Genomic DNA, 20,176 nt, shown 5'->3' with positions numbered 1-20,176 from the left:
ATCAATATGAAACATCTTGCTGGGATCTAAAAAGCTGAAACTCAATATATCCATCAAGTAACAGATATATTTAGTATGTGTTTGTTACGTGCAGTCAATGAACTCCATGGGGCACTGCTCTGAAGACACTGTGTCATGTATCAAATTAGATTGGTGAGTCAAGAGATAAACATATGGAAAGTGAAAAAAGAAGAAGGAGAGGCAGAGGAAGAGGAAGAAGAGGAGAAGGAGAAGAAAAGGAGAAGTCAACCGCAATTTTGTACCATTAAGTGAGGAGCTACGCGGACTTAAACTTGACCCAGAAGCTGCACGTGGCTTTCTGCTTGAGACCAAGTGAAATCACCACAGTCAGGATTTATGGAAGGATGAGTCATCATAATTTGTAGTTTGATTTTAAGTTTTCAAGGCTTTCTTCAGAAATCGGTCCTGATTTCATCGCATCCCAGCACCGGCCAGCCACCCTCCCCTAAGCATGGCTCCATGCGAGGCGGTGCCAGCAGTGATGTCTCCCTGGCAAAGCCTCTGGGTGTCTTGCTGTAGCTGTCTGGAGAGCAGGAGAATTTATGATCATTGGTCTTCACAAGGGGCACATTTGCCTTTGGGGTCCCATCATGACTTTTTTCAGTGAGAACCTGCAAAAGAGTCATCAGCGACAAGAGTTCTCTTGACCCTCTGTCAGCAGCGTGCACGGATGGTGTGCCCCCGTGTGTAGTTTCCAGGGCTCAGCACACGTGACCGTCTCCCTGTGCCTCCAGGTCAGTCTCGCCTCCCCTTCTTCTGAGATGCAGCTGCTGAAAAAAAGGCAGGATCCGTTTCGAATGCATTTCTCAGTACGTGGCATGCACTTTGAATAAGCAGCAGAGAAGCTGCTCCAAGCGCTCGGCAGGGTCTTTCCTGATTCTCCGGGGGTTCATCCTCACTTGTGGTCCGGCCCATAAGCAGACCCAAGCTGGTAGAAGCCACATATTGACCTTCAGCATCAAGGTCAAGAGACCCTGAAAAGAAAAAATCGACAGCTGTTACCACCTGTATAACACGCCACCCAGCACTTGATTATATAGTCCTGGGTTATAGTCTAATTCTGTCCCACAGATCAGCGTGTCAATTGACAAGTATCAGCTGAGTGTCTTCGCCAGATAACATCGTGATCTCCCTTCCCCAAACAGAGGGAACAGGTTACGTACTTCCTCATTCTCCCCGGCCTGTACTCCACAGTGCTAGACACTCAGCAGGAAATTATGAAGGGACAAGTTCGGTCTCCAAGTATGCTGTGCCAGCCAGCTACCAGGTCCCCGCTGCCATCTGTCGGTGGGAGGAGCACTGCCCAGGGGATGATGCGGACACTGCAGAAGGCGGAGAGGTGCCTGAAAGCAAACAGGCTTCAAATCCGTGCCCCACAAATACTGTTACCTGGTCAAACCCTTTCCCAAACTCATCCTTACCAGTGAGGACTGATGGATTGAACCCAGGACCTTGTGCATGCTCAGCACGCGCTCTACCACTGAGCTATCCCCTCCCTCCACCCCGTGGGGTTTTTACTTTCTCAGATGTCAGGGCTAAGGGGGCACCAACTGCTCTGTAGCCCCTAAATCTTAACATTCTCTTTTTCCTAACCTGGGGGCTTCCTTCTCTCAGAGCAGCTTTCTTCACCCACCATGGGTAATCTGACACCCAGCTTTGATGCACAGAAGAAGAGGACCTGGATTGTTTTTATTCAGCTCTAATTTGAAATATCCCAAATAAGTTGACCAATGGGCCAGACTTGGGTCACAGCCTCATCCCTGGATGGATGCACTGAGCCCAGTAGGTGGGACATGGTGATGGGTTTGGATTAAAACAGGGATCCATTGACCCTATGACCAGATGACGGTATGAGGGAGGCAGCGTTCGGGGAGAACACAGAGATGACAACCCCTCCCCTGCGCCCCAGGCTTTGGAACCCGAGTTGCAAGTTGTGGAGAGAGGAAGAGGATTTCTCAGGAGAGCGGAGGTGTGGGGAGGGGACCTTCTCCCAAGCCGCGGTGTGTGGGCAAGTGTCCTGGGCGGACGAAGCACTGGAGCCAGTCCTCCATCACGGGTCCCCTCACAGCTGCTTTCCAGGTCTGCCTTCCTCCCACCCAAGCCCTCCCAGCCCTCACACCAGATGCTCATTGGCTTTTTGCCCCACAGAGGTACCAGCGATCCTCTTCAGAAATCAGTGACTGATGGAAATCACACTGTTACCATCTTCTGGAATCACTGAGCTTTGCATCGGGCACAGACTGCAGACCAAGTCCTCTCTCAGCCAAAGTCCCCTGAAGTGATGTGGGCAGAGGTGCCCTTTTCTTCATGAATTACTCCACCTGCAGTTTACTTATACTTTATTTTACTTCCCTTTCCATGTCTGTTACCCAGCCCAGCCCTCTACCACCTGGTGTGACAATTATTCTTCCTTCCTCTGGATTGAACAAAGGCTTTCTCTCCCCGCCCGCGCTGCCCCCAGCAGCCCTCACAAGGTGTCCAACTCTTTGTTAACAGTCATGACTCCTGCCATCTTGGCCCAAGAAGGGCCATCAGCTGGTCCGATCCTTTTATCTCACCGGGGAGAAAAGGAAGCTAAACAATTATATCTGAGCTTTTTCCAAGGCCACCCAGGACAGCAGCGGCACGGGACAGCTGAAGTCTTGGTGTTGTCTGGTTCCGAACCCAGCAATGTCTCCAGGACTGGACAAAACACCAGCAAAAACTAGAAATGGGGTGGTACACAGAGAATCACTCAAGCAGTTCCTCAGGTCCTGTGACCAAAATCCCCCACTGTCATCCTGCTTTTTTTATTCTCGTTTAAAATAAATCTGTCCCCCTTAGGGACATGTCACCGCAGGACCTCTTACCAAGACAGGGCGGGCCTCCCGTGGCTTGTTCAGAAGAGAGTTATCAAGTGACTCTCATGCCAAGTGGGGGATGCAAGAAAAACAAAAACAAAAAAACCCCAAGCAACCAAACAAAAAATACATTAGCTCTGGTCCCTAACCATCAGAAAGTTTTCAGCTGGTTTGAGGAGAAAGGCCAAACATATTTGATCCAGTTCAGGAGACAAGGACATCAGAGAGCAGAGTGTGATGTCATCAAACACGTGGAGACACCAGGCTTCACAATATTGTCCTTACTCTGCATTTTGTCATCATCTTATGTTAAATATATATATATATTAGAAACTTCTCCTGAGCTCCATAAAGATGCACCCAGATCTCCTCCAGTTTATTCTAGAGGTTGAAGAAACATAATTATTGCGGGAAAGGGATAGACTTCAGGACCAAGAGTTCAGAGGATGAGAAGGGTGTCTGAGGAGAGGCCACCCACTGGGCTCTGAGCGCCACCCCCAACTTCTGGCGTCACCAGCTCCTCATCTGACGCGCGAGAAACTGAAATCCTGCAGCAGGACAGGGAAGAACTCGGACCAGAACTCAGAATGCCTCTTGTGTCAACTTTCAAGTGATCCTGTGAAAGCAATGGATGCACACAGTTCAGGACATCAAGTGATGCTACGAGACTTATCACACAAAAGAGCTCTGGGCGTCAACCGCCACCCTGACCTGAGAGGTAATCACTGTGAACTCAGCTCTGTCGGACGCTCTTTACCTTCTTGGTTTCAGACATCATGTTTGTGCTCTATTGCTTGTTTTTTTTTCCTTCTGTGGACATCTTACTATGGAGTATGAGATTTTTCTCTCCCTTACTTCTCTCCTTTCTGGTTACATAACCAGTTTTATCAAATCAACGTTCCACGTTTCCATTAGTCCTTCTGTAAACATTGTCCAGAGAAGAGCCACGTAGCACGTTGTGATTACGCGTTCTTTCCTATATAACTTTCTGTTTTTCCTGGAATTAGTAACTTGCCTCTTGGTTGTTGTGATTGTTTAACTGGTTTTCTGTGTCTCTCTCATGAATTCATCTTCCAACTTTACAAGTTATAAAATTATAATTTCAGAATTATCAAATTCATAATTTTATAAAATAAGAATATAATTCTATAATTAATAGGACTTATAAAATTCTTCCTAATACCTCCAAACACGTCAGGTGAGCTCTTAATTTCTTATAAAAATAGAAATAAGACAAGTCCTTTGGATTCACCAATCCTGAATTTCTCAGTCCTCCAGCCGTGATAAGGACTGCTTTTCCCCTAGGTCTGATGCTCAGCTATGATTTTGAAACTTAGCTTCATTTTCATCCTGGGAATTCCTTCCACCTCCTGTGTTGGGCCTGTTTTCCAGGATTCTAAGTTTGTCTCCTCCTTTGGGAGGAATGCATCTTCCAGTAGCTTTTTGCGAATGGGTAAATGGGAAGTGAATTTTGTGAGAAAAGGTATTCCTGAAAAATACCTTTATTCTATCCCCGTGATGGGTTTACACTTTGGTTGGGTATAGAGGTCTAGGTTGTAAGCCATTTCTCCTTTCTGAGGCCTTTTGAAGACCTTGATCCCTTTGGCCTTGGGAATCCAGTACTGCTAATGCCAGTCTGCCTCCTGGACTTCTTTGAATATGACCTGTTTCTTTCTGGAAGCTTTTAGCATCTTCTGTTTATCCTGGAAGTCCTGAAGTTTCACGGGGATGGTGTGGGTCTGTTTTTATTCACTGTGTTGGGTACTCAGTGGCCCTTTTAATTGGGAAACCGAAGTCCTTCAGTTCTGGGATTCCATCATGATTTAGTTTCTCTCTTCTGTCCTTTTGTAACTCTTATCCAGACATTGCCCCTCCTTGGTTTGTATCCATTTTTTCCCCGTCTTTCCTGCTTTCCAACTTTGTATCTTTCTGTTTTACTTTCTGGTAGATTTCCTCAACTTTATCTTTCAACCCTGCTACTGAATTTTTTCCTATCATATTTGTAATCTCTGTGACTTCTTCTTCTTTTTCTTTTTTTTTTTTTTTTAACATTTTTAATCTCCATGACTTCTTTCTTGTTTTCTGAATGCTCTGTCTCTCTCTTTAAAGGGCATCCTGGTATTTTAAAGAAGTTATTATTATATTAAAAATGAACACTGTGTCTTTTTTTTAACTTCAATATTATAGTATTTTTTCTCTCCGTGCGTTGCCTCCGTTTCTTTGAAGTTCCCCCGTTTCCCCTTATTTGTTTATCTTGGTCTATCTTATGTTGGAGGGTTCCCTCCAATATTACATGGTCCTTGATGGTTCACAGTTCTGAGTGAGGCACTCAGATCTATTTGAAAGTGTTGAGCATAACTGGGGGGTTTGAAGGCAGGTGGGCTGCACCAAAGCTATTGCCCTGGGAGACAGAGACCTGATTCTAGTGTTTTTCTCTTGAGCTGGACAGTTTCCCAATGATATGAACCCTCCATTTTCCTGCCTGGGGGTGGGGGTGGGAATTGAGGAGGTACAAGCCTTTTTCAGCAATCTTCCATCAAGAATGAGTAAGGATTGTGTAAGGGAGATGGGAGATCCTAGATCTTAAGCCCTGAGACTTCGTGTTCAACCTCTCAGTCTTCTTCCTCCCCACACAAGCTTTCAACCAATCTTCCTGTTTCCAACCTCACCCAAACCCCACTTCCCCCGCCGCCACCCTGAGCCCATCTGGGGCTTGGAGATGCTGAACAGCCGGTTTCTGACTGGCCTCCAGTCTGCGTAGGTCTAGGTTTCTCTGGTAAGGTCGGTTAGTTTCCACTGATCATAGCTTTTATGTTTCTTGAAGGTTTAACATTATTGTTCGTTGTTGCTGTTTTCACATTCTCTTTGTCCTTGAGGAGGTAGATGCCTTTCCTCCCTTTATTGTCATTTCAATGGAGGTTTAAGAGGGAGCAGGGATAAAATTATATCTTCTATAGATCGTGCTTAACTGGGATGTCCATGTGCCTTTTTGAAAATTCACTGTTCCAGTTTTCTTTTTTTTTTCTCCCTGTCTCTCCTTCCCTTCTTCCCTCCCTCCCCACTCCCTCCCTTTCTCCTTTCTTTCCTTCTTTTTCTTTCTTCCTCAGTTCCTCCTCTCCCCCACCCCACCCCAAAGGTTGTTCCTCCCTCCTGGAAGGTGTTGCAAAGGCTGATGGTCTCTGCTCTCTCCCTTTCTCCTTCCCTCCCTCCTCTCTCTCCTTTCTGTCTTCCGTTCTTTCTTGCTTTTCTTTCTTTTTTCTGCAATCCCTCCCCCTCCCTCCCTCCTTCCCTCTTTCTTTCTATGGGAGACGTGAGCCCTCCTTCTGGTGTCTCCTTGGCCAGGCAGCTGGGGATGCACTCTTCCGGGCTCAGCATTCACGGTCTGCAGAACCAAAGGCAGAGGCACTGACTGGTGCACAAGATCCCCCTGAAACTGGCTCTTCATCCTTGGACATCACTCTTGTTATCTTCTCAACTCCAAACCTAGGGAGAGTGTGTCATGTTGAATCAGAGGGAGGAAACACATTCCACTGGTAACCAGCAGTGTTTTTGAGCCCCATCTTCAGTGTGGAAAGGACCAGGGGAAAACAAGTCAGGCAAACCCTGAACTAGAACTTTCCCAAACCACAGGACACTCTTAGACATGCTTTTTTGTCTCAGGACACTCTTTTTCTCTTTCTCATTTTTTTCCCCTTTCTTTTTTCTTAAAAACATTTTTTTTTAAATTTTTATCTTTTTAGGAGGGGTAGGTAATTAGGAATTTATTTATTTATTTATTTATTTATTTATTTATTTATTTATTCCTTCGTTCATTCATTCATTCATTCATTTATAATGGAGGTCCTGGGGCTTGAACCCAGAACCTTGTGCATGCTAAGCATGTGCTCTGCCACTGAGCTATATCCTCCCAACCCTTTCTTTTTTTCTTGTCAATAACAAAAAAAAAAAAAAAAAATTCACCAGAGTATTGAGACATGGAGCTAAGGAATGGCCATGAGGACAGAGGGGTGGGGAGGGGCAGAGGTTAGGTCTGGAGAGATTTTCAGGAAGGCAGACCAACTGTCCCCCAGAGGAAGATCAAGGGGTTAAGTGCGTGAACTGGGAGAGCGACACACACACACACACCTCTCTGAATTTCATCAGTTTTTCCGTTTTTAAAACTCTTGTCTCTGAAACAGGAACTTGCCTTGAGGCTCCTGAACCGAGGGGCACAGGGCTAGCCTCCCTCCTCCTTGCTGTCACCTCGTCCTTGTCAGCGGTTGGCCGGCCGGCCGAGGTGGTTGCTTCTGGCTGGTGAGGAGCTGGCTCCCTTGTGCAGGGAGCCTTGTGCTTCCCAAACCAGGGCGGGTAAGTGGAGGCTGCAGTGCCCCCCAACCCAGGGGGCTCCTGGGGGGCTCCTCTCTCACTTCTAAGAATGAGGCAGAGAGGGTGTGTGTGGGGGGAGGGGGGAGGAACAGGAGGTGGGGGTGGGGTGCAGAGATTCTGCCAAATTACAGATGGAGCCGCCTAGATCCAGAACAATTCCCAGGGGAGCTGCTCCCCCGCCCACAGGAAGGCCGAAAAAAGGCTTGAAATTCACATTATTTTTGGTACTTGGGAGATGGGAGGGGAGTGAGAGAGGGCAGTGGTTAGTAAATAGAACAGAAGGGGGAAGAAAAAAGGAAAAACTTGGTCGGTGTCTTTCCTAAGCAGCAGCTCAGGACTGCAGCAAAGACGATCTGATACGAAGTTGGACTTGAATATTTCCTGTTCCGCCTCCATGGGCTAGCCTGGGCGGGGAACAGTCACAGACTTGATATCAATTTGGTGTCTGCCCTGCAAGCAGCAACCGCTGCCCCACCTCCGTTTTATAGCCCTGTTTTTTAATGTTTTTTAGTGACTTAAAACAACACAGACTTATTATTTTATTTTAGTTTATTTTTTATTACACTACAGTTGATTTACAATGTTAGTTTCAGGTGTACAGCAAAGCAGTTCAGTTATACATTTACATACATGTATACATTTATTTTCAGATTCTTTTCCATTATTTATTACAAGAAATTGAGTAAGTTCTCTGTGCTATATGTCCTTGTTATTTATCTATTTTATATATAGTGGTGTGTATCTGTTAATCCCAAGCCCCTAATTTACCCCCCTCTTTCCCCTTTGATAACCATAATTTGTTTTCTGTGTCCGTGAGTCTATTTCTGGTTTGTAAATAAAACTTGTGTCTTTCTTTAGATTCCACATATAAGTGATATCATCTGATACTTGTCTTTCCCAGTCTGACTTACTTCACTAAGTATGATCATCTCTAGGTGCATCCATGTTGCTGCAAATGGCATTATTTCATTGCTTTTTATTAGCCCTGTTTTTGAGGTGATGGGGCTCTGATGTTACAGTTCTGTGTATTCGAGGTGGTTCTTAAATCACCCCCCTCTGGTGATGTGAAAAGCCTGGGTACCCCCAGGGAACATGGTTTTAAGGGCATCAGTCTCTACATTTGCCTGAGATGGAGAGAAAACCGGGTCTCACATCCATCTCCTCTGCTCCCCACTCTCCTTTCACACCAGCCTTCTCTCTTCTTCTCAAAAAGGAAAGAAAGGCATTGCCCTTTGCCGTAAAAACCTCCAGGGCCAAGACAAGGGACAATGAAAAGTATCTGGGTTTGTGTTGAGAAAGCAGAAGCCTTTTGTAACTGAGGTGCGAATCATTTCACAAGGTAGGTGGTTTCCAATTTATGACTTTCCATAAAACTTGGAGAAAAAAACCAAACTGAGCTGACCACTGATAGATCATTACAATAAAGTTTTTAAATAGACTTTATTTTTTAGAGCAGTTTTAGGTTCACAGCAGAATTGAGCAGAAAGCACAGTGTTCCTGTACCCTCCCTGCCCACCATATGCACAACCTCCTCCATAGCGTAAGTTTTGAACAGATGTCTGACCTATAACTTGAAGGAGTTCAAAAAATTGAATGACACTGCCAAGTTTGGCTATGCTGAAAAACAAATTTTGAGTTCCCTGGGAAAGGTGGATCAGCTAGAAATCTTCACGCAGAATTTGTGTTCACAGGCAAATTCCAGCCTCCCCTCTGAAGCCACGAGGCCAGAAATATGTCCCAATTTTCCTTCCTTCTCGACAGCCCTAAACATTGTCATAACGAAACTCCTTCCAGCCCCATCGACTTGTTAATGTGAACAAGGTTTCTCAGCACCTACATTCCAAAAAATGAGAAATTGGGACAATATGTTAAACCTACTCTTCTTGCGGTAACTAGTATTAATTCATGGCTATTTGAACTAATTACATATCTATGTAAATATGTAAAAATCCATGTATTTAAAAATCCATCCTCATCCATCACATTAAGAAAATAATTTCCAATAATATTTTACTATTTTATGTTTAATGATGAATAAAATATATATCTATCTTGTTACTCATAATTGTAACGATGACTTGGTCTCAAAAAAAAATGTTTCACACTTAAAGCCTGATGGGTCACAGGATATTTTTAAATTGTGACCTTTTAAAATTGTAAACTCAATTTACATATGCATTTTTGTTTCAGAAAATATGATAGGATAATCAAAAAGAGATGTTCCAATAATAAAAGATGTCATAAAAGTATATGACATTTGGATACATACACTTCTTTAGAACTGGAAAGAAAATACAGTTCAAGGAGGGAAGGGAAGCATTTAACTTTTTTGACTGTTTAAAGAACTGCTTCGTGTTGAGAAAGGAACAATGGTGTCAAGTAACTCTGATATTTAGATTCTATCGGGTACATTTTAAAAGCGTGATCTGACAGTTTTATTTTAAAATATCCCATGTTGCGGGGAGGGCATAGCTCAGTCGTAGAGCGCGTGCTTAGCATGCACAAGGTCCTGGGTTCAATCCCCAGTACTGCCATTAAAATAAATACATAAATAATCTAATTACCTACCCCCAATTAAAATATCTCATGTTAACAATTGGCAGAATACTTTCTTTGCAAGCACTCAAACCTATGATTAAAAGTTACAGATGCCAACTTAAAAACGTGCAAGGAGATAGACACTTTTCCAGCCTTTTTAGGGGGTGTGTGAAGAAAAGCTTGACAACCAGCATTTTGTGTCATGGTCTTATTTCTTCTGGTAATACAGCATTTTACATTTCTAGATTCTTTACAGCTTTGAACAATAAAAAATGCAGGCATCATTTTACCTACAACGTCAGAGGGTTCCTAATCCAGAGTTCTTGGTACCTCAGCATGCTGCCCACCTACTCTGAACTGGGTGCTAGTTACAGGGTCATGATACAAGGGCTTAAATTGGAGAAACCAGAAATAAATCAGCCTATAGACCTCGTGGCTGAGCTATTTCAAGACTATGCACTTACATTTCAGGGGCCATGATTTGACTCCTGGTGTAGTCAGTAACATACAATCACAAGCTGCATCCTAATTGACTTGTACTGTGACACTGGCTTGTCACCTTCTGAATTTATGGGGCCACCGCAGGGCTGGATGGTCGCTAATTGAAATGATCTAATCAACCCTGTTGTGCACCCTGTCATGGGAGAGTGACTTTCTTGGGTACCAGCCGAGGTTCTGGGGGAGACTCCACAACACGGATTGTAGCAGCGAGGCAGGAGAGGAAGAAGCCCTGTTCCTCACGTCGGAACTGAAGAGGAAATGTTAGCTCACCACCATCTGAGTACTGCCAGGCACAAAATGCAAAACTGCGCTTAACCGGTGTGCGGAGTGTGTAAGTAGTGATGGCTTCATTAAACTAGGGTCGAGAGGGGAATACGTTTCACCGCAAGTGACTTTAAAAAAAAATCTATTTAAGCACAAAGCACTCACAAAAATTTGTTTAGCTTTAAATTTTTTTCTCTAATTAAACCTTTTATTTGGAGATAATTATAGATTCACAGGCAGTTGTAAGAAATAATTCAGAGAGACCCCACGTACCATTTTACCCAGGTTCCCCTGATGGCAGCGTCTCGTAAACCACAGTACGATATTGCAACCAGATATTGATGCAGATACAGCCAAGAAAGAGAACATTTCCATCAGCACAATGATCTACGTGTTGCTCTTTTTTTTTTTTTTGCCACACACACTTCCCTTTCTACCCCACCCACTTCTTAACCCTTAGCAATCACGTATCTGTTCTCCGTTTCTATTATTTTTATCATTTCAAGAATGTTATATACACAGAATCAATCATATAATATCTCAGCTTTTGGAACTGGTGTTTTTCACTCAGTGTAATTCTCTGAATATTCACCCAGGTTGTTGTGTGTATCAACTGTTTGTTCCTTTTTTGTTACTGAGTGGTATTCAGTGGTACGTACGTTCCACAGTTTCTTTATTCACCTGTTGAAGGACGTCTGGGTGGTGTCCAGTTTTGGGCTATTATCAATAAAGCTGCACTCAGGTTTTTGTGTGAACATAAGTCTTCATTTCTCTGGGATAAATGCCCAGGAATGCAATTACTGGTTTGTATGATAGTTGCATATTTAGTTTTTTTTAAGAAATTGCCAGTTTTCCAGAGAGGCTGTACCATTTTACATTCCCACCAGCAATGTACCATGATCCAGTTTCTCTGCATCCTCACCGACATAGGATGTTGTCACTGTTTTATATTTTAGCCATTCTGATAGGTCTGTAGTGCATCTCATTGTGATGTTTCTCATTGTGTAGAATATATACATATATATATTAAAAATTTTTGAAATTTTCCCATTTTTATTGATATAATTGACATATAAATTGTATTTGTTTAAGATGTACACAACATAATGATTTAATACATGTGAATATTGCAAAATGATCCCACAATTAAGTCTAGTTGACATCCATCACCTCACATAATTACACTTTTTTGTTCTGAGAACTTTTGAGGTCTACTCTCTTACAAACTTTCAAATACACAATAGAGTATTGTTAACTCCAGTTACCATACTGTACGTTACACCCCCATAACTTACCTATCTTATAACTGGAAGTTTGTACCTTTTGACCACCTTCACCCATTTCCCCCACCAACCACTCCCACCTCGTGCTCCCTCCCTCCTCTGGCCCCCACTTGCCTCTGGAAACCACCAATCTGTTCTCTGTCTCAGGTGTTTTGGATTCCACATATAAGTGAGATCATACAGCATTTGTTTTTCTCTGTCTTATTTCACTTAGCATAATGCCCTCAATCTCCTCCTTTTTTATGGCTGTGTAATACTTCATTGTGTGTGTGTGTGTGTGTGTGTGTGTGTGTGTGTGTGTGTATACACATCACATTATATCTATATACCACATTTTATATATATATATGTATATCCCCCACATTTTCTTTATACATTCATCTATCAATGGACACAGGTTGTTTCTATGTCTTGGCTATTGTGAATGATGCTACAATGGTCATGGGAATGCAGGATATCTTTTTGAGATAATGATTTTGTTTCCTTCTGATACATACACAGAAGTGGAACTGCTGGATCATATGGTAGTTCTATTTTTAATTTTTTGAGGAACCTCCATGCTGTTTTCCAGAGTGGCTGCCCTAATTTGCATTCCAACAGTGCCCAAGGGTTCCCTTTTCTTCACATCCTCCCCAACATTTGTCATTTTCCAATAGCCATTTGCTAATAGCCATTCTGAGAGGTATGGGGTGGTATCTCATTGTGGCCCTGATTGCAGTTCCCTGATGGTTAGTAATGTGGAGCACCTTTCCATGTACCTATGGCTGGTTGTATGTCTTCTTTAGAAAAATGTTCAGATCTTCTGTCCATTTTTTAATCAGATTGTTTTTGTTGGTGGTGGTGTGTATGAGTTCTTAATATTTATTTTTATTTATAAAAATATATTTATTTATATGTATTTAATATATCTATATTTATTTGTTTATATTAATTTTATTTATATGTGTATATTTATATTTTATATTTATCTTTTTATTTATCTTGGATATTAAGCCTTTACTGAATATCTGGTTTACAAATATCTCCTCTCATTTGGAAAGTTGCCTTTTCATTTTAATGACAGTTTCCTTTGCTGCGCAGGACTCTTTAGCATGATGCGGCCCCACTGGTTTGTTTTTGCTTTTGGTGCCTCTTGTTGCTTTTGGTGTCACATCTGAAAAAACCATTGCCAAGACCAATGTCAAGGAGCTTTCTTAGGCTTTTTTCTAGACTTTTATGGTTTCAGGTCTTCAATACTTTGATTTATACAATTTCCTTTTCAAAGACTTGTTATTTGTGAAGTCTTTTGCAGGGGCTTTAAATTTTTTTTTTAAAAATTTATTATTAAACAAAAGAAGCATAAGGCACACAATATACTATTTAGAAATATACAAGAGCACGAATGAATCCTGTCTCCTCTGACCACCTCCCGGGTGGTCTCCCCCCTAGGGGCCACCACTCCTACCAGCAAAACCATATGAAACTTTCCACCTAAAATAAAGGCACCGATCTCAGTTCAACCACTCTTTCCTACCCCAGGTCATTGCTGGGAATGATGAAGATTGTCTCGGGCACACAGAACCCCTGGGAATGCTTGTTAAATTTTCTTTTCCTCCTTTGTTGCTGTCGGCGAATCCATTTACAGGCAGAGGAATGAACTGAATGAAATCATTTCTGCTCCCCGCCCCACCCTCAATGGCTTCTCCAGTTTCTTGGTTTCTAATCGGCTGAGGACTGGGAGACCACACAATGGGACCTTCTGAAATGAGGTCTTCAATCAGAGTCAATAAGCAGGGACTTTGGCAACTCAGAGGCCCTTCCCCTCTTACTTTCTGGCTCGGAGTTTTGTTCCAGAGGTTGAAGTTACCAGAAGGTGACCCCCAGGTCAGGACCATGTTCCTGTCTCTGTCTCTTTGGCAAGCCAGGACCTTGAAGCCTTCCGACATCAGGTGCTAGAGCGTCCATTTGGCTGTTTATCCAATTATCGCATGTGCAGCATCATTAGGTTTTAGGTGTAAGGATGCAATTAGCTTGTTATTACTTGATTACTAAATGAAACTCACGCTGGACTGGGCTTAATTCTGCAGCCTCAGTGCTACACTTAATTTTAACAATGTTTGGCAGACATGTGGAGTCATCATACAAATTATGATGAAATATGAAAGAAGATTCCTCAGCAAATTACCTGTCTCCAGTGACTCACACTGAATCGCACTAGGTCTCGGGTTCAAACTGCTCATCAGGTTTCGTATATGTTTTCCAGTGGCCGGAGTTTTAATGTGAATGGATACAAAATTGGCTAAAATTTCTTTAAAAATGTATCCACAGACTGACAAGTATTTTTAAATTGAAGATAAAGTTAGCTCTATTTTTTTTAAACCACAAAGCAGCTATGAGATCTCTGAGTTTTACATTGAAACCCAGTTATTCACTTATAAAATAAACATTTTGTCTCTTATCATCAAATAATACAAGCATCTTGAGGAATTCTTGGACAATTCAGAAATAGGACAGGTTTAAAAAAAAAGAAGATATTTGCTCACTCTTACTCCTTTGTACTTTTTGAACTTTGGACTGTGTGCACGTATTCCCTATTAACAAAATAATGGGAGGACATAAATCCATCTGTCCAAATATCCGGTTTGATTGTCTTTGTTTTGTAATCATCAGCTTGTGTTGGGAACTGCTGATGTAAGAGGCAGCCTGCTTCAGTGACCTCCACAGGCATCTCTTGGAATAAACCAGATAGAATTTATTCCAGATACAACTTTGACTATATTCGCCTCCAGGATTTTCTCATCGCAGCCCCCAGGCAAGGCTTGGTGTTGAAGAAATGGATTATGTAACTAGTCTAAGCAAACATAAAGTGAAATAAAGCAGTAAATCATGGTCAGGGACCCAAACTGAGGGTATCTAGTTCTTCTCTGCTCTGATGCCACAGGCCCAGCTCTTCCCATATAATCACAGGGCACATCTCTGGGGATGCGGGAATCCCAGCCGTGCTCTGCGCTTATCCAAACTGACGGGAAAACAATGCCATGAGCATGAATCAGTAGGAATGGTGCATTGGGCCGGGAGACTGTTATTTCTGGGACCTGGATGAACACTTCGTTTTGAAGTTTATATGAGCATCTGATTTAGCAGTATAGCAATGTTTTCCAAACTCTGTCACTAGGAAATCATTTTGGCATGTGTACATATGTCATGTCTATAAATATGTATGAGTATAAAAAGTACTATCGCGTGGGTGGCTTGAACAACAGAAATTTATTTTCTCACAGTCCTGGAGGCTGGAAGTCCGGGATCGGGTTGTCAGCACAGTTGGACCCTGGTGAGAGCTCTTTTCTTGGATTGCAGATGGCTGCCTTCTTGCTATGTGTTCACATGGCCTTTCCAGGATGTCGTAGAGACAGGGAGCGATCTCTTCCTCTTCTTATAAGGCCATTAGTCCTATCGGAATAGGATCTTGCCTTTATGAACTCATGTAACCTTAATAACCTCCCAAAAGCTCTGTCTCCACACACAGTCAGATTGTTTGTTGGGGGAGGGGAGGGTATAGCTCAGTGGTAGAGTGTGTGCTTAGCATGCATGAGGTCCTGGGTTCAATCCCCAGTGCCTCCATTAAAAAACAAACAAACAAATAAATAAATCTAATTACCTCCCTACCCCTGCCAAAAACAGCCCACAAACAGATTGTGAGTTAGGTCTCCAATATATGTTTTATTTTGGGGAGGGGGTGTATGTGTGGCATAATTCACCATGTATAAATATATGTATTTTTTATAAGTTTGATTTTATATACAAACTTCCTGCTGTTCCACCAATTTTTTCTCTTTTTGACTTTACTTTATCACTGTCCCTCACTGCTGTTTCCCTTATCCTATAAACAGAAATTGCCAACATTTCTTCCACTCTCCACTTTTCCTATTTTCCAAGCTCTGAGAATTTGAGCTAAGAGATCACTCTGGCTTTGGGGCAGGGATCGCTGAACCAGGATTCAGAACTCATGGATTCAACTCGTGACTGGCTATATGACTCTGAAACTGCATCTCTCTCCTTAAAACCTAAATTCTCCCATCTGTAAAATGAGATTACTAATATATAATCCTGTGAAGGTGTGAAGAAAGAATAGTTAATAATTTGTCATGTAATGTTAGCTCTTGGTAAAAAGTTTCAAAATGAAAACAATTTTCATCCAAAAGTATGAAACTGATTGTTAAAATTTAACAGACATTCATAGCACTTACCATGTGCCGTAAAAACATTAACTCAACAGCCTCAACAGCAGTGCTATGAGACAGGTTATCTGTTACGACCACCTTCTCCATTTCACAGAAGCACAGAGAAGCAGAGCAACTGGTCCACGGCTATACAGCTAGTTAGTGACAGTCAGGAGTCACATCCCGGCGGTAGCTCGGTGATGGAGACCAGTTACTACGCAGTCACCAACTGCGGAACTGCTGCTGTTTATTTACTTCTAATTGTGTCACTTCCTTGTTCAAAAACCTCCAGCGGCCCTTGAACTAAAGTAAAATAAGTTCAACTCATTTGCTTAGCAATGAAGACCGTCTAGAGACCTTTCTTTTGTTCCTTTGTTTCACCCCCCCCTTAAAATCCTTCATCCCGTCCACCCCCATCCCCCACCCGTGCTCCGGCTCAGCTGGACCCGTCGCTTTATCTGGAATCTACCTTTTCTAAAACCCCTCTCCATCTTCTGTATTTCACACTGTCTGCATCTTCAAGTTCCTTCCAAAGTGCCATTTCCTTGATACGTTTTCTCCTGCAACTCTCAATCCCAGCCGGTTGGTTTTTTTTTTCCCCCCAGAATTTTTTCTCCCCTCTCTTCTCTGCGTGGTATTGGTTCCTGGCTTTTATGATAGTTCTTTCTGTATATGTTATATTCCCTCCCTAACAAATGGTGGGATCTTTCAGGGCTGCAATATGCTTTCTCATAGAACTTTAAAGTTTTTTTTATTAACATTTAAAATCATTATTGTTCTTCTGTGATAACCAAACGTATGCAGGCTTATTGCAGAAAAATTAAACATCACAGAAATAAGTCTCCTAGTGAGATCCATCAGTATAGCCCCTCCTCCCCGACCCTAAGAGAACAGTTGACAGTTTGGAATGTAGGTTTTTTTTTTTTTTTCAATTGAAATACAGTCAGTTATGATGTGTCAATTTCTGGCTGTAGCACAATGTCCCAGTCATGCATATACATACATATATTCGTTTTCATTAAAGGTTATTACAAGATACTGAATATAGTTTCCTGTGCTATACAGAATGTAGTCTTTTAGGCTCTTTTTTTTGTGTGTGTGTAATAAACATGTATCCTTTTTATTTACAGAAGTGGGATTGTACTGTACGTGGGAGCGTATCCTTTTTATTTACAGAAATGGGATTGTACTATATGCAGGAGCTTTATGCTTTTTTTTAACCACTTAAAATATTTAGTATTTTTCATATAGAGATGTATCCCATTCTAAAAAAAGAAAAGCTGTTAAAAAAACAAAACAGCTGCATAGTATGAGATTGTGTGGTTGTGACAATACTTATCTGTTTAGTCCCCTGTTAATGAACACAAAAGTGATTTTCAGTTTTCACCCATAGGATCACTGCTGCAATGAATACGTGTGTGTGTTCCGTATACACACAAGCGCACACACTCCGTATTGCACTGTCTGTATTTCCAGATGACTTTCTGTAGGACAAATCCTTGGACGTGAAATGGCTAGCTGAAACGGAATGGAGATTCTACATGATGACAATTCTTGAAAATGTGGAGGGAAAAGAGTCTGGTTTTATGTCTTCCTGTATCCTTCACAAACTTAGTGGTGAAGAGGGCAGACTCTAGTAACAGACTGCTCAGGCTTGTATCTGGGTTTGGTCCCTGTGTTTTAATCACCTCATCTATAAATGGGGAGTAGGACTTGACTCCCAGTGTTGTAAGACTTAAATGAGATAATATGTGTAGAGCAATTAGCATTTAGTAAGTAGCTGGAAAATAAGTAAATGTAAGATATACCGGAGGAAAAATGGTTAATAGATTCGGATAATTGCTGAATGAATAGTATGAAATAGAACAATAGTAATTTGAGTAATCTTCCTAGAAATGGCTGGTACTTTGCTATCAAAACCAAAAGCAACTCTTTATAAAATGACCAGCTAGCATTATAAGTGCGATGGCTTTGGAGCAATGTATGGCCTCTGTGCAAAATTATCTGGGTTGAACCAGGCACAACCACTGACCTTGGCCTCTTCAGTTGCACACTTTCCCCAGCTGAACGAACTGGCCCCAGTCACAGCCTGGAACCTTATATAATGGGTGTGTCTAAGGACAGAGAACAATGTGCTTCCCCCCAGGGTGCGTGGGGCTCACCACTGAAGGTTGTCAGGGTGTCTAGTTACCCAGCCGTGAACACTGAAAATAAACAGAAAGTGCATAAATGGCTAGAGTATAAGGCTCTCTGTTTAAATTCTTAGGTTCTGGGCTAGTAGTCTTCATCTTCACGGAAAGATTCCTGTATCAGTACTAGACAATTCTGGGGATAGTCGACCCCAGAAACATCTCTGCCACTAACTAGCCACAGAACCTCGAGCAAATTGTTGAACCTCATCTTGCACCGATACAACAGGGGGCTGAAATGGCTGATGTGAAAGGTCCTTTCTGACATTCCTTTCCCCACAAGCAGAATCACATTTTCAGACACCAGGATTGTTTATTGCAGTGAAAAAAAAAAAAGAAAGCATAAAAATCAGGCAATGGAAATACTTTCAAAATATGTGGGTCAGGAGATGGCAAAAGGACCACAGCAGGGCTCGCACTCAACTGACACCCGCTCAGTGGGGCCACTACAAGTGGGGATGGTCGGGGTCCTCAGAGGAAGCATTGGAAATGCAGGGAGGAGGGGGTGGACTCAGGGCAGGAATTGTAGTCTGACTGGAGCCAGGTCCTGGCTGGGAGGTAAACGTGGCAGTAAGTGAGGCTCTCAGTGAAGTCCAAGCATCACCCAGAGTTGCACTAATGACCTTCTCCGCAGCCCAACAGGTACACCTCCATCCCCCTCACCTTCCTGGCCCTCAGGAGTCAAATTGTACCCATCTTTTCAGGCCCATTTCAAAATCTACCTCCTTCTTGAGGAACCCCTTCCCCACCACCTCCTAACCCAACACACAAACACACACACACATACACACACACAATTGCACCTCGGTCCTCTAAAGGCTGCCAGCACTTGCCCTCGGTACTATTCACAGCACTTCCAGGAGGGATACCAGGCTGCCTCAACCCCTTAGTGACACTTGGAGACCCCAGGCCATTGGCTCTTCTTTGCCTCCCAGGCATCCAACACAGTAGTGCTCAGAAAATATTTGTGGTTCCGTGATTGAGTGACTCAGACAGGCCCCACGGGGAGAAGAGTTTCGTGGGTTTTTAATATGAACCATACCATGGAATCTGAGACTTTTATCTTATTGCTCAGAATGGAAACCGTCAGTTCCAGTCAGATTTGCTGGGAGCCAGAGGGAATTTGGTTCCTTTTCGTGCAGAAAACCATAATCTAATTTTTAAAGTCAAAAACATTTACATAGCGCTTGCTTCATGTTTGGCTGTAATCGAAACACTTTACAAATGTTCCCTCATTTACTCTTCATAACCATCCAGATGTAGAAAGTGAAGGCGCCCAAAGGTTGTCACTTGCCCTGAGATCAAAGCTAATAAGCACCAGAGCTGGGATGCAACCCCAGGCCATCTGGTTCCAGAGTATATGCTCTGCCTGAAATTTATGTGAGTGGCAAAAATCTTCATGAGCAGAAAAAAAAAATGACATTGATGTATTTATTTCAAAGGAAATTTTTTTTTTCATGTGTCCCCCTTTCCTTCCTCATTCAAAGCAAAATGTTCTAAAGCTAACAGTCTTTTTTCACACCTGAGAGAGCTAGGGGCTCTTTTTTTTTTTTTTTTTTTTGCTCTGACAATCAAAATGGAAGAGGAAACTTGTGTGGTTTCTTCGCTGGTGTTTTCGGGGTGTGTGCTGCGCTGCGGGTGGTCCTTCAGCCTACCTCCAGGCTGATGTGGCTGGAGCCCCCCCTTCCTCCAGGCTTCGTTGCCTCAGGTCCTGGAGACTTTTAACAGCCTGCCTGTCCCCCTCCAACACTGGGATATGGACCCGCCTTTCCGGCACTCCCGCCTGATCCAGACTTTGAGCCTCAGGGGTCTTCTTAGGCCCACCCCTTCGTCAAAGCCCCGCTGGACCCAGACCTTGTCAAATGTATTTGCATCAGAATCCCCAGAAATCGCAGCTCGAGGTCTTCCATCCCAGGGTGAATCCACTCCATTTCTGTTTGGGAAGTTAAGTGCCTGACTTCTTGTATATTTAAATA

At 42.8% G+C, this 20,176-nt stretch overlaps 1 long non-coding RNA gene across 1 annotated transcript; it reads left to right on the top strand.

Annotated features, from left to right (window-relative positions):
• Window positions 1–6,871: 6,871 nt before the first annotated feature.
• Window positions 6,872–14,546, top strand: LOC116149109 (uncharacterized). Its single transcript, XR_010377319.1, has 2 exons — window positions 6,872–7,208; window positions 13,331–14,546. It is a non-coding gene; the product is annotated as an uncharacterized LOC116149109 (long non-coding RNA).
• The last annotated feature ends 5,630 nt before the right edge of the window (window positions 14,547–20,176 follow it).

The sequence above is a fragment of the Camelus dromedarius genome, chromosome 22 (assembly GCF_036321535.1).
Source record: "Camelus dromedarius isolate mCamDro1 chromosome 22, mCamDro1.pat, whole genome shotgun sequence".
NCBI classification, from domain to species: Eukaryota; Metazoa; Chordata; class Mammalia; order Artiodactyla; family Camelidae; genus Camelus; species Camelus dromedarius.
Note: the sequence above shows the minus strand (reverse complement) of the source record. Positions and strands in the feature narration are given on the sequence as shown.